This window comes from Dermacentor andersoni, chromosome 4 (genome assembly GCF_023375885.2).
Source record: "Dermacentor andersoni chromosome 4, qqDerAnde1_hic_scaffold, whole genome shotgun sequence".
Taxonomy (NCBI): domain Eukaryota; kingdom Metazoa; phylum Arthropoda; class Arachnida; order Ixodida; family Ixodidae; genus Dermacentor; species Dermacentor andersoni.
In genome coordinates this window covers 199,149,168-199,163,068 of record NC_092817.1, presented here as the reverse complement: position 1 = coordinate 199,163,068, position 13,901 = coordinate 199,149,168, and the positions used below count along the sequence as shown (strand labels likewise).

General features: G+C 49.2%; 19 non-coding genes and 3 pseudogenes across 19 annotated transcripts; all 22 read left to right on the top strand.

Annotated features, from left to right (window-relative positions):
• Nucleotides 1-156: 156 nt before the first annotated feature.
• LOC140217667 (5S ribosomal RNA) lies at nt 157-275 on the top strand. Its single transcript, XR_011894247.1, has one exon. It is a non-coding gene; the product is annotated as a 5S ribosomal RNA (ribosomal RNA).
• Nucleotides 276-781: 506 nt separating this feature from the next.
• On the top strand, nt 782-900 carry LOC126520112 (5S ribosomal RNA). Its single transcript, XR_007596874.2, has one exon. It is a non-coding gene; the product is annotated as a 5S ribosomal RNA (ribosomal RNA).
• Nucleotides 901-1,410: 510 nt separating this feature from the next.
• LOC140217666 (5S ribosomal RNA) lies at nt 1,411-1,529 on the top strand. Its single transcript, XR_011894246.1, has one exon. It is a non-coding gene; the product is annotated as a 5S ribosomal RNA (ribosomal RNA).
• A 508-nt stretch (nt 1,530-2,037) lies between these two features.
• LOC140217665 (5S ribosomal RNA) lies at nt 2,038-2,156 on the top strand. The gene has a single exon (XR_011894245.1). It is a non-coding gene; the product is annotated as a 5S ribosomal RNA (ribosomal RNA).
• Nucleotides 2,157-2,662: 506 nt separating this feature from the next.
• On the top strand, nt 2,663-2,781 carry LOC140217664 (5S ribosomal RNA). The gene has a single exon (XR_011894244.1). It is a non-coding gene; the product is annotated as a 5S ribosomal RNA (ribosomal RNA).
• A 510-nt stretch (nt 2,782-3,291) lies between these two features.
• On the top strand, nt 3,292-3,410 carry LOC140217663 (5S ribosomal RNA). Its single transcript, XR_011894243.1, has one exon. It is a non-coding gene; the product is annotated as a 5S ribosomal RNA (ribosomal RNA).
• Nucleotides 3,411-3,917: 507 nt separating this feature from the next.
• On the top strand, nt 3,918-4,036 carry LOC140217821 (5S ribosomal RNA; annotated as a pseudogene).
• Nucleotides 4,037-4,543: 507 nt separating this feature from the next.
• Nucleotides 4,544-4,661, top strand: LOC140217817 (5S ribosomal RNA; annotated as a pseudogene).
• Nucleotides 4,662-5,168: 507 nt separating this feature from the next.
• LOC126520126 (5S ribosomal RNA) lies at nt 5,169-5,287 on the top strand. Its single transcript, XR_011894242.1, has one exon. It is a non-coding gene; the product is annotated as a 5S ribosomal RNA (ribosomal RNA).
• A 505-nt stretch (nt 5,288-5,792) lies between these two features.
• LOC126520113 (5S ribosomal RNA) lies at nt 5,793-5,911 on the top strand. Its single transcript, XR_007596875.2, has one exon. It is a non-coding gene; the product is annotated as a 5S ribosomal RNA (ribosomal RNA).
• Nucleotides 5,912-6,418: 507 nt separating this feature from the next.
• Nucleotides 6,419-6,537, top strand: LOC140217662 (5S ribosomal RNA). The gene has a single exon (XR_011894241.1). It is a non-coding gene; the product is annotated as a 5S ribosomal RNA (ribosomal RNA).
• A 507-nt stretch (nt 6,538-7,044) lies between these two features.
• Nucleotides 7,045-7,163, top strand: LOC140217742 (5S ribosomal RNA). The gene has a single exon (XR_011894329.1). It is a non-coding gene; the product is annotated as a 5S ribosomal RNA (ribosomal RNA).
• Nucleotides 7,164-7,672: 509 nt separating this feature from the next.
• LOC140217661 (5S ribosomal RNA) lies at nt 7,673-7,791 on the top strand. The gene has a single exon (XR_011894240.1). It is a non-coding gene; the product is annotated as a 5S ribosomal RNA (ribosomal RNA).
• A 506-nt stretch (nt 7,792-8,297) lies between these two features.
• Nucleotides 8,298-8,416, top strand: LOC140217660 (5S ribosomal RNA). The gene has a single exon (XR_011894239.1). It is a non-coding gene; the product is annotated as a 5S ribosomal RNA (ribosomal RNA).
• A 509-nt stretch (nt 8,417-8,925) lies between these two features.
• On the top strand, nt 8,926-9,044 carry LOC140217659 (5S ribosomal RNA). Its single transcript, XR_011894238.1, has one exon. It is a non-coding gene; the product is annotated as a 5S ribosomal RNA (ribosomal RNA).
• A 508-nt stretch (nt 9,045-9,552) lies between these two features.
• LOC126520129 (5S ribosomal RNA) lies at nt 9,553-9,671 on the top strand (annotated as a pseudogene).
• Nucleotides 9,672-10,177: 506 nt separating this feature from the next.
• LOC140217658 (5S ribosomal RNA) lies at nt 10,178-10,296 on the top strand. Its single transcript, XR_011894237.1, has one exon. It is a non-coding gene; the product is annotated as a 5S ribosomal RNA (ribosomal RNA).
• A 506-nt stretch (nt 10,297-10,802) lies between these two features.
• Nucleotides 10,803-10,921, top strand: LOC126520119 (5S ribosomal RNA). Its single transcript, XR_011894236.1, has one exon. It is a non-coding gene; the product is annotated as a 5S ribosomal RNA (ribosomal RNA).
• A 506-nt stretch (nt 10,922-11,427) lies between these two features.
• LOC140217686 (5S ribosomal RNA) lies at nt 11,428-11,546 on the top strand. The gene has a single exon (XR_011894269.1). It is a non-coding gene; the product is annotated as a 5S ribosomal RNA (ribosomal RNA).
• A 508-nt stretch (nt 11,547-12,054) lies between these two features.
• On the top strand, nt 12,055-12,173 carry LOC140217715 (5S ribosomal RNA). The gene has a single exon (XR_011894300.1). It is a non-coding gene; the product is annotated as a 5S ribosomal RNA (ribosomal RNA).
• Nucleotides 12,174-12,680: 507 nt separating this feature from the next.
• Nucleotides 12,681-12,799, top strand: LOC140217657 (5S ribosomal RNA). Its single transcript, XR_011894235.1, has one exon. It is a non-coding gene; the product is annotated as a 5S ribosomal RNA (ribosomal RNA).
• A 510-nt stretch (nt 12,800-13,309) lies between these two features.
• Nucleotides 13,310-13,428, top strand: LOC140217656 (5S ribosomal RNA). The gene has a single exon (XR_011894234.1). It is a non-coding gene; the product is annotated as a 5S ribosomal RNA (ribosomal RNA).
• The last annotated feature ends 473 nt before the right edge of the window (nt 13,429-13,901 follow it).

Sequence of the window (13,901 nt, the reverse complement as noted above, 5' to 3'; positions counted from 1 at the left end):
CGACTCGGCAGCAACTAACCATAACAAACGGAGCAATCCACGTACACGACGTGTGCCTGTACTATCAACGGAAAGACAGTGCCGCGTACGTGCTGTAGCAATACGTTGCGAATGCACATAGCACGATACAGGTGCAGTCGTAAACATAGCATCCCTGCCATCGGCCATACCATGCTGAATACGCCGGTTCTCGTCCGATCCCCGAAGCTAAGCAGCATTGGGCTCGGTCAGTACTTGGGAGGGAGACCACCTGGGAACACCGAGTGCTGATGGCACCCTTCTTTTTGCATTTTTTTATTGCGTGCTTCTGTGACTTATTTTTTTTTTTTACACTCACGTGTGGGTTGTTTTATTTACTGTTACATTCAACTGGCGCAGCCTACTGGTAGAGCCAACGTCGAAGTGCAAAAACAATATGCAAGCCGCTAGGCGATTGTACGCGCAGTGACGGCGGTAACCGGTATAAGTAATGGTGCAAAATTTAGTCGCACAAACTGCTAACCGTTTACCTATTACACCCGTATCCAGCTCAGTGACAATCAATAACTTGGCGCATTGCTAGCGCCAAACGTGGGCTGCAGCGGACGCAAATCGTTGCTCTCGTCCTCGTGTTTTATTGCCAGCTCGACTCGGCAGCAACTAACCATAACAAACGGAGCAATCCACGTACACGACGTGTGCCTGTACTATCAACGGAAAGACAGTGCCGCGTACGTGCTGTAGCAATACGTTGCGAATGCACATAGCACGATACAGGTGCAGTCGTAAACATAGCATCCCTGCCATCGGCCATACCATGCTGAATACGCCGGTTCTCGTCCGATCCCCGAAGCTAAGCAGCATTGGGCTCGGTCAGTACTTGGGAGGGAGACCACCTGGGAACACCGAGTGCTGATGGCACCCTTCTTTTTGCATTTTTTTATTGCGTGCTTCTGTGACTTATTTTTTTTTTTTTTTTACACTCACGTGTGGGTTGTTTTATTTACTGTTACATTCAACTGGCGCAGCCTACTGGTAGAGCCAACGTCGAAGTTCAAAAACAATATGCAAGCCGCTAGGCGATTGTACGCGCAGTGACGGTGGTAACCGGTATAAGTAATGGTGCAAAATTTAGTCGCACAAACTGCTAACCGTTTACCTATTACACCCGTATCCAGCTCAGTGACAATCAATAACTTGGCGCATTGCTAGCGCCAAACGTGGGCTGCAGCGGACGCAAATCGTTGCTCTCGTCCTCGTGTTTTATTGCCAGCTCGACTCGGCAGCAACTAACCATAACAAACGGAGCAATCGACGTACACGACGTGTGCCTGTACTATCAACGGAAAGACAGTGCCGCGTACGTGCTGTAGCAATACGTTGCGAATGCACATAGCACGATACAGGTGCAGTCGTAAACATAGCATCCCTGCCATCGGCCATACCATGCTGAATACGCCGGTTCTCGTCCGATCCCCGAAGCTAAGCAGCATTGGGCTCGGTCAGTACTTGGGAGGGAGACCACCTGGGAACACCGAGTGCTGATGGCACCCTTCTTTTTGCATTTATTTATTGCGTGCTTCTGTGACTTATTTTTTTTTTTTTTACACTCACGTGTGGGTTGTTTTATTTACTGTTACATTCAAGTGGCGCAGCCTACTGGTAGAGCCAACGTCGAAGTGCAAAAACAATATGCAAGCCGCTAGGCGATTGTACGCGCAGTGACGGTGGTAACCGGTATAAGTAATGGTGCAAAATTTAGTCGCACAAACTGCTAACCGTTTACCTTTTACACCCGTATCCAGCTCAGTGACAATCAATAACTTGGCGCATTGCTAGCGCCAAACGTGGGCTGCAGCGGACGCAAATCGTTGCTCTCGTCCTCGTGTTTTATTGCCAGCTCGACTCGGCAGCAACTAACCATAACAAACGGAGCAATCCACGTACACGACGTGTGCCTGTACTATCAACGGAAAGACAGTGCCGCGTACGTGCTGTAGCAATACGTTGCGAATGCACATAGCACGATACAGGTGCAGTCGTAAACATAGCATCCCTGCCATCGGCCATACCATGCTGAATACGCCGGTTCTCGTCCGATCCCCGAAGCTAAGCAGCATTGGGCTCGGTCAGTACTTGGGAGGGAGACCACCTGGGAACACCGAGTGCTGATGGCACCCTTCTTTTTGCATTTTTTTATTGCGTGCTTCTGTGACTTATTTTTTTTTTTTACACTCACGTGTGGGTTGTTTTATTTACTGTTACATTCAACTGGCGCAGCCTACTGGTAGAGCCAACGTCGAAGTGCAAAAACAATATGCAAGCCGCTAGGCGATTGTACGCGCAGTGACGGCGGTAACCGGTATAAGTAATGGTGCAAAATTTAGTCGCACAAACTGCTAACCGTTTACCTATTACACCCGTATCCAGCTCAGTGACAATCAATAACTTGGCGCATTGCTAGCGCCAAACGTGGGCTGCAGCGGACGCAAATCGTTGCTCTCGTCCTCGTGTTTTATTGCCAGCTCGACTCGGCAGCAACTAACCATAACAAACGGAGCAATCCACGTACACGACGTGTGCCTGTACTATCAACGGAAAGACAGTGCCGCGTACGTGCTGTAGCAATACGTTGCGAATGCACATAGCACGATACAGGTGCAGTCGTAAACATAGCATCCCTGCCATCGGCCATACCATGCTGAATACGCCGGTTCTCGTCCGATCCCCGAAGCTAAGCAGCATTGGGCTCGGTCAGTACTTGGGAGGGAGACCACCTGGGAACACCGAGTGCTGATGGCACCCTTCTTTTTGCATTTTTTTATTGCGTGCTTCTGTGACTTATTTTTTTTTTTTTTTTACACTCACGTGTGGGTTGTTTTATTTACTGTTACATTCAACTGGCGCAGCCTACTGGTAGAGCCAACGTCGAAGTTCAAAAACAATATGCAAGCCGCTAGGCGATTGTACGCGCAGTGACGGTGGTAACCGGTATAAGTAATGGTGCAAAATTTAGTCGCACAAACTGCTAACCGTTTACCTATTACACCCGTATCCAGCTCAGTGACAATCAATAACTTGGCGCATTGCTAGCGCCAAACGTGGGCTGCAGCGGACGCAAATCGTTGCTCTCGTCCTCGTGTTTTATTGCCAGCTCGACTCGGCAGCAACTAACCATAACAAACGGAGCAATCGACGTACACGACGTGTGCCTGTACTATCAACGGAAAGACAGTGCCGCGTACGTGCTGTAGCAATACGTTGCGAATGCACATAGCACGATACAGGTGCAGTCGTAAACATAGCATCCCTGCCATCGGCCATACCATGCTGAATACGCCGGTTCTCGTCCGATCCCCGAAGCTAAGCAGCATTGGGCTCGGTCAGTACTTGGGAGGGAGACCACCTGGGAACACCGAGTGCTGATGGCACCCTTCTTTTTGCATTTATTTATTGCGTGCTTCTGTGACTTATTTTTTTTTTTTTACACTCACGTGTGGGTTGTTTTATTTACTGTTACATTCAAGTGGCGCAGCCTACTGGTAGAGCCAACGTCGAAGTGCAAAAACAATATGCAAGCCGCTAGGCGATTGTACGCGCAGTGACGGTGGTAACCGGTATAAGTAATGGTGCAAAATTTAGTCGCACAAACTGCTAACCGTTTACCTTTTACACCCGTATCCAGCTCAGTGACAATCAATAACTTGGCGCATTGCTAGCGCCAAACGTGGGCTGCAGCGGACGCAAATCGTTGCTCTCGTCCTCGTGTTTTATTGCCAGCTCGACTCGGCAGCAACTAACCATAACAAACGGAGCAATCCACGTACACGACGTGTGCCTGTACTATCAACGGAAAGACAGTGCCGCGTACGTGCTGTAGCAATACGTTGCGAATGCACATAGCACGATACAGGTGCAGTCGTAAACATAGCATCCCTGCCATCGGCCATACCATGCTGAATACGCCGGTGCTCGTCCGATCCCCGAAGCTAAGCAGCATTGGGCTCGGTCAGTACTTGGGAGGGAGACCACCTGGGAACACCGAGTGCTGATAGCACCCTTCTTTTTGCATTTTTTTATTGCGTGCTTCTGTGACTTATTTTTTTTTTTTTACACTCACGTGTGGGTTGTTTTATTTACTGTTACATTCAACTGGCGCAGCCTACTGGTAGAGCCAACGTCGAAGTGCAAAAACAATATGCAAGCCGCTAGGCGATTGTACGCGCAGTGACGGTGGTAACCGGTATAAGTAATGGTGCAAAATTTAGTCGCACAAACTGCTAACCGTTTACCTATTACACCCGTATCCAGCTCAGTGACAATCAATAACTTGGCGCATTGCTAGCGCCAAACGTGGGCTGCAGCGGACGCAAATCGTTGCTCTCGTCCTCGTGTTTTATTGCCAGCTCGACTCGGCAGCAACTAACCATAACAAACGGAGCAATCCACGTACACGACGTGTGCCTGTACTATCAACGGAAAGACAGTGCCGCGTACGTGCTGTAGCAATACGTTGCGAATGCACATAGCACGATACAGGTGCAGTCGTAAACATAGCATCCCTGCCATCGGCCATACCATGCTGAATACGCCGGTTCTCGTCCGATCCCCGAAGCTAAGCAGCATTGGGCTCGGTCAGTACTTGGGAGGGAACCACCTGGGAACACCGAGTGCTGATGGCACCCTTCTTTTTGCATTTTTTTATTGCGTGCTTCTGTGACTTATTTTTTTTTTTTTACACTCACGTGTGGGTTGTTTTATTTACTGTTACATTCAACTGGCGCAGCCTACTGGTAGAGCCAACGTCGAAGTGCAAAAACAATATGCAAGCCGCTAGGCGATTGTACGCGCAGTGACGGTGGTAACCGGTATAAGTAATGGTGCAAAATTTAGTCGCACAAACTGCTAACCGTTTACCTATTACACCCGTATCCAGCTCAGTGACAATCAATAACTTGGCGCATTGCTAGCGCCAAACGTGGGCTGCAGCGGACGCAAATCGTTGCTCTCGTCCTCGTGTTTTATTGCCAGCTCGACTCGGCAGCAACTAACCATAACAAACGGAGCAATCCACGTACACGACGTGTGCCTGTACTATCAACGGAAAGACAGTGCCGCGTACGTGCTGTAGCAATACGTTGCGAATGCACATAGCACGATACAGGTGCAGTCGTAAACATAGCATCCCTGCCATCGGCCATACCATGCTGAATACGCCGGTTCTCGTCCGATCCCCGAAGCTAAGCAGCATTGGGCTCGGTCAGTACTTGGGAGGGAGACCACCTGGGAACACCGAGTGCTGATGGCACCCTTCTTTTTGCATTTTTTTATTGCGTGCTTCTGTGACTTTTTTTTTTTTTTACACTCACGTGTGGGTTGTTTTATTTACTGTTACATTCAACTGGCGCAGCCTACTGGTAGAGCCAACGTCGAAGTGCAAAAACAATATGCAAGCCGCTAGGCGATTGTACGCGCAGTGACGGTGGTAACCGGTATAAGTAATGGTGCAAAATTTAGTCGCACAAACTGCTAACCGTTTACCTATTACACCCGTATCCAGCTCAGTGACAATCAATAACTTGGCGCATTGCTAGCGCCAAACGTGGGCTGCAGCGGACGCAAATCGTTGCTCTCGTCCTCGTGTTTTATTGCCAGCTCGACTCGGCAGCAACTAACCATAACAAACGGAGCAATCCACGTACACGACGTGTGCCTGTACTATCAACGGAAAGACAGTGCCGCGTACGTGCTGTAGCAATACGTTGCGAATGCACATAGCACGATACAGGTGCAGTCGTAAACATAGCATCCCTGCCATCGGCCATACCATGCTGAATACGCCGGTTCTCGTCCGATCCCCGAAGCTAAGCAGCATTGGGCTCGGTCAGTACTTGGGAGGGAGACCACCTGGGAACACCGAGTGCTGATGGCACCCTTCTTTTTGCATTTTTTTATTGCGTGCTTCTGTGACTTATTTTTTTTTTTTTACACTCACGTGTGGGTTGTTTTATTTACTGTTACATTCAACTGGCGCAGCCTACTGGTAGAGCCAACGTCGAAGTGCAAAAACAATATGCAAGCCGCTAGGCGATTGTACGCGCAGTGACGGTGGTAACCGGTATAAGTAATGGTGCAAAATTTAGTCGCACAAACTGCTAACCGTTTACCTATTACACCCGTATCCAGCTCAGTGACAATCAATAACTTGGCGCATTGCTAGCGCCAAACGTGGGCTGCAGCGGACGCAAATCGTTGCTCTCGTCCTCGTGTTTTATTGCCAGCTCGACTCGGCAGCAACTAACCATAACAAACGGAGCAATCCACGTACACGACGTGTGCCTGTACTATCAACGGAAAGACAGTGCCGCGTACGTGCTGTAGCAATACGTTGCGAATGCACATAGCACGATACAGGTGCAGTCGTAAACATAGCATCCCTGCCATCGGCCATACCATGCTGAATACGCCGGTTCTCGTCCGATCCCCGAAGCTAAGCAGCATTGGGCTCGGTCAGTACTTGGGAGGGAGACCACCTGGGAACACCGAGTGCTGATGGCACCCTTCTTTTTGCATTTTTTTATTGCGTGCTTCTGTGACTTATTTTTTTTTTTTTACACTCACGTGTGGGTTGTTTTATTTACTGTTACATTCAACTGGCGCAGCCTACTGGTAGAGCCAACGTCGAAGTGCAAAAACAATATGCAAGCCGCTAGGCGATTGTACGCGCAGTGACGGTGGTAACCGGTATAAGTAATGGTGCAAAATTTAGTCGCACAAACTGCTAACCGTTTACCTATTACACCCGTATCCAGCTCAGTGACAATCAATAACTTGGCGCATTGCTAGCGCCAAACGTGGGCTGCAGCGGACGCAAATCGTTGCTCTCGTCCTCGTGTTTTATTGCCAGCTCGACTCGGCAGCAACTAACCATAACAAACGGAGCAATCCACGTACACGACGTGTGCCTGTACTATCAACGGAAAGACAGTGCCGCGTACGTGCTGTAGCAATACGTTGCGAATGCACATAGCACGATACAGGTGCAGTCATAAACATAGCATCCCTGCCATCGACCATACCATGCTGAATACGCCGGTTCTCGTCCGATCCCCGAAGCTAAGCAGCATTGGGCTCGGTCAGTACTTGGGAGGGAGACCACCTGGGAACACCGAGTGCTGATGGCACCCTTCTTTTTGCATTTTTTTATTGCGTGCTTCTGTGACTTATTTTTTTTTTTTTTTACACTCACGTGTGGGTTGTTTTATTTACTGTTACATTCAACTGGCGCAGCCTACTGGTAGAGCCAACGTCGAAGTGCAAAAACAATATGCAAGCCGCTAGGCGATTGTACGCGCAGTGACGGTGGTAACCGGTATAAGTAATGGTGCAAAATTTAGTCGCACAAACTGCTAACCGTTTACCTATTACACCCGTATCCAGCTCAGTGACAATCAATAACTTGGCGCATTGCTAGCGCCAAACGTGGGCTGCAGCGGACGCAAATCGTTGCTCTCGTCCTCGTGTTTTATTGCCAGCTCGACTCGGCAGCAACTAACCATAACAAACGGAGCAATCCACGTACACGACGTGTGCCTGTACTATCAACGGAAAGACAGTGCCGCGTACGTGCTGTAGCAATACGTTGCGAATGCACATAGCACGATACAGGTGCAGTCGTAAACATAGCATCCCTGCCATCGGCCATACCATGCTGAATACGCCGGTTCTCGTCCGATCCCCGAAGCTAAGCAGCATTGGGCTCGGTCAGTACTTGGGAGGGAGACCACCTGGGAACACCGAGTGCTGATGGCACCCTTCTTTTTGCATTTTTTTATTGCGTGCTTCTGTGACTTATTTTTTTTTTTTACACTCACGTGTGGGTTGTTTTATTTACTGTTACATTCAACTGGCGCAGCCTACTGGTAGAGCCAACGTCGAAGTGCAAAAACAATATGCAAGCCGCTAGGCGATTGTACGCGCAGTGACGGCGGTAACCGGTATAAGTAATGGTGCAAAATTTAGTCGCACAAACTGCTAACCGTTTACCTATTACACCCGTATCCAGCTCAGTGACAATCAATAACTTGGCGCATTGCTAGCGCCAAACGTGGGCTGCAGCGGACGCAAATCGTTGCTCTCGTCCTCGTGTTTTATTGCCAGCTCGACTCGGCAGCAACTAACCATAACAAACGGAGCAATCCACGTACACGACGTGTGCCTGTACTATCAACGGAAAGACAGTGCCGCGTACGTGCTGTAGCAATACGTTGCGAATGCACATAGCACGATACAGGTGCAGTCGTAAACATAGCATCCCTGCCATCGGCCATACCATGCTGAATACGCCGGTTCTCGTCCGATCCCCGAAGCTAAGCAGCATTGGGCTCGGTCAGTACTTGGGAGGGAGACCACCTGGGAACACCGAGTGCTGATGGCACCCTTCTTTTTGCATTTTTTTATTGCGTGCTTCTGTGACTTATTTTTTTTTTTTTTTACACTCACGTGTGGGTTGTTTTATTTACTGTTACATTCAACTGGCGCAGCCTACTGGTAGAGCCAACGTCGAAGTGCAAAAACAATATGCAAGCCGCTAGGCGATTGTACGCGCAGTGACGGTGGTAACCGGTATAAGTAATGGTGCAAAATTTAGTCGCACAAACTGCTAACCGTTTACCTATTACACCCGTATCCAGCTCAGTGAAAATCAATGACTTGGCGCATTGCTAGCGCCAAACGTGGGCTGCAGCGGACGCAAATCGTTGCTCTCGTCCTCGTGTTTTATTGCCAGCTCGACTCGGCAGCAACTAACCATAACAAACGGAGCAATCCACGTACACGACGTGTGCCTGTACTATCAACGGAAAGACAGTGCCGCGTACGTGCTGTAGCAATACGTTGCGAATGCACATAGCACGATACAGGTGCAGTCGTAAACATAGCATCCCTGCCATCGGCCATACCATGCTGAATACGCCGGTTCTCGTCCGATCCCCGAAGCTAAGCAGCATTGGGCTCGGTCAGTACTTGGGAGGGAGACCACCTGGGAACACCGAGTGCTGATGGCACCCTTCTTTTTGCATTTTTTTATTGCGTGCTTCTGTGACTTATTTTTTTTTTTTTTACACTCACGTGTGGGTTGTTTTATTTACTGTTACATTCAACTGGCGCAGCCTACTGGTAGAGCCAACGTCGAAGTGCAAAAACAATATGCAAGCCGCTAGGCGATTGTACGCGCAGTGACGGTGGTAACCGGTATAAGTAATGGTGCAAAATTTAGTCGCACAAACTGCTAACCGTTTACCTATTACACCCGTATCCAGCTCAGTGACAATCAATAACTTGGCGCATTGCTAGCGCCAAACGTGGGCTGCAGCGGACGCAAATCGTTGCTCTCGTCCTCGTGTTTTATTGCCAGCTCGACTCGGCAGCAACTAACCATAACAAACGGAGCAATCCACGTACACGACGTGTGCCTGTACTATCAACGGAAAGACAGTGCCGCGTACGTGCTGTAGCAATACGTTGCGAATGCACATAGCACGATACAGGTGCAGTCGTAAACATAGCATCCCTGCCATCGGCCATACCATGCTGAATACGCCGGTTCTCGTCCGATCCCCGAAGCTAAGCAGCATTGAGCTCGGTCAGTACTTGGGAGGGAGACCACCTGGGAACACCGAGTGCTGATGGCACCCTTCTTTTTGCATTTTTTTATTGCGTGCTTCTGTGACTTATTTTTTTTTTTTACACTCACGTGTGGGTTGTTTTATTTACTGTTACATTCAACTGGCGCAGCCTACTGGTAGAGCCAACGTCGAAGTGCAAAAACAATATGCAAGCCGCTAGGCGATTGTACGCGCAGTGACGGTGGTAACCGGTATAAGTAATGGTGCAAAATTTAGTCGCACAAACTGCTAACCGTTTACCTATTACACCCGTATCCAGCTCAGTGACAATCAATAACTTGGCGCATTGCTAGCGCCAAACGTGGGCTGCAGCGGACGCAAATCGTTGCTCTCGTCCTCGTGTTTTATTGCCAGCTCGACTCGGCAGCAACTAACCATAACAAACGGAGCAATCCACGTACACGACGTGTGCCTGTACTATCAACGGAAAGACAGTGCCGCGTACGTGCTGTAGCAATACGTTGCGAATGCACATAGCACGATACAGGTGCAGTCGTAAACATAGCATCCCTGCCATCGGCCATACCATGCTGAATACGCCGGTTCTCGTCCGATCCCCGAAGCTAAGCAGCATTGGGCTCGGTCAGTACTTGGGAGGGAGACCACCTGGGAACACCGAGTGCTGATGGCACCCTTCTTTTTGCATTTTTTTATTGCGTGCTTCTGTGACTTTTTTTTTTTTTTTACACTCACGTGTGGGTTGTTTTATTTACTGTTACATTCAACTGGCGCAGCCTACTGGTAGAGCCAACGTCGAAGTGCAAAAACAATATGCAAGCCGCTAGGCGATTGTACGCGCAGTGACGGTGGTAACCGGTATAAGTAATGGTGCAAAATTTAGTCGCACAAACTGCTAACCGTTTACCTATTACACCCGTATCCAGCTCAGTGACAATCAATAACTTGGCGCATTGCTAGCGCCAAACGTGGGCTGCAGCGGACGCAAATCGTTGCTCTCGTCCTCGTGTTTTATTGCCAGCTCGACTCGGCAGCAACTAACCATAACAAACGGAGCAATCCACGTACACGACGTGTGCCTGTACTATCAACGGAAAGACAGTGCCGCGTACGTGCTGTAGCAATACGTTGCGAATGCACATAGCACGATACAGGTGCAGTCGTAAACATAGCATCCCTGCCATCGGCCATACCATGCTGAATACGCCGGTTCTCGTCCGATCCCCGAAGCTAAGCAGCATTGGGCTCGGTCAGTACTTGGGAGGGAGACCACCTGGGAACACCGAGTGCTGATGGCACCCTTCTTTTTGCATTTTTTTATTGCGTGCTTCTGTGACTTATTTTTTTTTTTTACACTCACGTGTGGGTTGTTTTATTTACTGTTACATTCAACTGGCGCAGCCTACTGGTAGAGCCAACGTCGAAGTGCAAAAACAATATGCAAGCCGCTAGGCGATTGTACGCGCAGTGACGGTGGTAACCGGTATAAGTAATGGTGCAAAATTTAGTCGCACAAACTGCTAACCGTTTACCTATTACACCCGTATCCAGCTCAGTGACAATCAATAACTTGGCGCATAGCTAGCGCCAAACGTGGGCTGCAGCGGACGCAAATCGTTGCTCTCGTCCTCGTGTTTTATTGCCAGCTCGACTCGGCAGCAACTAACCATAACAAACGGAGCAATCCACGTACACGACGTGTGCCTGTACTATCAACGGAAAGACAGTGCCGCGTACGTGCTGTAGCAATACGTTGCGAATGCACATAGCACGATACAGGTGCAGTCGTAAACATAGCATCCCTGCCATCAGCCATACCATGCTGAATACGCCGGTTCTCGTCCGATCCCCGAAGCTAAGCAGCATTGGGCTCGGTCAGTACTTGGGAGGGAGACCACCTGGGAACACCGAGTGCTGATGGCACCCTTCTTTTTGCATTTTTTTATTGCGTGCTTCTGTGACTTATTTTTTTTTTTTTTACACTCACGTGTGGGTTGTTTTATTTACTGTTACATTCAACTGGCGCAGCCTACTGGTAGAGCCAACGTCGAAGTGCAAAAACAATATGCAAGCCGCTAGGCGATTGTACGCGCAGTGACGGTGGTAACCGGTATAAGTAATGGTGCAAAATTTAGTCGCACAAACTGCTAACCGTTTACCTATTACACCCGTATCCAGCTCAGTGACAATCAATAACTTGGCGCATTGCTAGCGCCAAACGTCGGCTGCAGCGGACGCAAATCGTTGCTCTCGTCCTCGTGTTTTATTGCCAGCTCGACTCGGCAGCAACTAACCATAACAAACGGAGCAATCCACGTACACGACGTGTGCCTGTACTATCAACGGAAAGACGGTGCCGCGTACGTGCTGTAGCAATACGTTGCGAATGCACATAGCACGATACAGGTGCAGTCGTAAACATAGCATCCCTGCCATCGGCCATACCATGCTGAATACGCCGGTTCTCGTCCGATCCCCGAAGCTAAGCAGCATTGGGCTCGGTCAGTACTTGTGAGGGAGACCACCTGGGAACACCGAGTGCTGATGGCACCCTTCTTTTTGCATTTTTTTATTGCGTGCTTCTGTGACTTATTTTTTTTTTTTTACACTCACGTGTGGGTTGTTTTATTTACTGTTACATTCAACTGGCGCAGCCTACTGGTAGAGCCAACGTCGAAGTGCAAAAACAATATGCAAGCCGCTAGGCGATTGTACGCGCAGTGACGGTGGTAACCGGTATAAGTAATGGTGCAAAATTTAGTCGCACAAACTGCTAACTGTTTACCTATTACACCCGTATCCAGCTCAGTGACAATCAATAACTTGGCGCATTGCTAGCGCCAAACGTGGGCTGCAGCGGACGCAAATCGTTGCTCTCGTCCTCGTGTTTTATTGCCAGCTCGACTCGGCAGCAACTAACCATAACAAGCGGAGCAATCCACGTACACGACGTGTGCCTGTGCTATCAACGGAAAGACAGTGCCGCGTACGTGCTGTAGGAATACGTTGCGAATGCACATAGCACGATACAGGTGCAGTCGTAAACATAGCATCCCTGCCATCGGCCATACCATGCTGAATACGCCGGTTCTCGTCCGATCCCCGAAGCTAAGCAGCATTGGGCTCGGTCAGTACTTGGGAGGGAGACCACCTGGGAACACCGAGTGCTGATGGCACCCTTCTTTTTGCATTTTTTTATTGCGTGCTTCTGTGACTTATTATTTTTTTTTTTTTACACTCACGTGTGGGTTGTTTTATTTACTGTTACATTCAACTGGCGCAGCCTACTGGTAGAGCCAACGTCGAAGTGCAAAAACAATATGCAAGCCGCTAGGCGATTGTACGCGCAGTGACGGTGGTAACCGGTATAAGTAATGGTGCAAAATTTAGTCGCACAAACTGCTAACCGTTTACCTATTACACCCGTATCCAGCTCAGTGACAATCAATAACTTGGCGCATTGCTAGCGCCAAACGTGGGCTGCAGCGGACGCAAATCGTTGCTCTCGTCCTCGTGTTTTATTGCCAGCTCGACTCGGCAGCAACTAACCATAACAAACGGAGCAATCCACGTACACGACGTGTGCCTGTACTATCAACGGAAAGACAGTGCCGCGTACGTGCTGTAGCAATACGTTGCGAATGCACATAGCACGATACAGGTGCAGTCGTAAACATAGCATCCCTGCCATCGGCCATACCATGCTGAATACGCCGGTTCTCGTCCGATCCCCGAAGCTAAGCAGCATTGGGCTCGGTCAGTACTTGGGAGGGAGACCACCTGGGAACACCGAGTGCTGATGGCACCCTTCTTTTTGCATTTTTTTATTGCGTGCTTCTGTGACTTATTTTTTTTTTTTTACACTCACGTGTGGGTTGTTTTATTTACTGTTACATTCAACTGGCGCAGCCTACTGGTAGAGCCAACGTCGAAGTGCAAAAACAATATGCAAGCCGCTAGGCGATTGTACGCGCAGTGACGGTGGTAACCGGTATAAGTAATGGTGCAAAATTTAGTCGCACAAACCGCTAACCGTTTACCTATTACACCCGTATCCAGCTCAGTGACAATCAATAACTTGGCGCATTGCTAGCGCCAAACGTGGGCTGCAGCGGACGCAAATCGTTGCTCTCGTCCTCGTGTTTTATTGCCAGCTCGACTCGGCAGCAACTAACCATAACAAACGGAGCAATCCACGTACACGACGTGTGCCTGTACTATCAACGGAAAGACAGTGCCGCGTACGTGCTGTAGCAATACGTTGCGAATGCACATAGC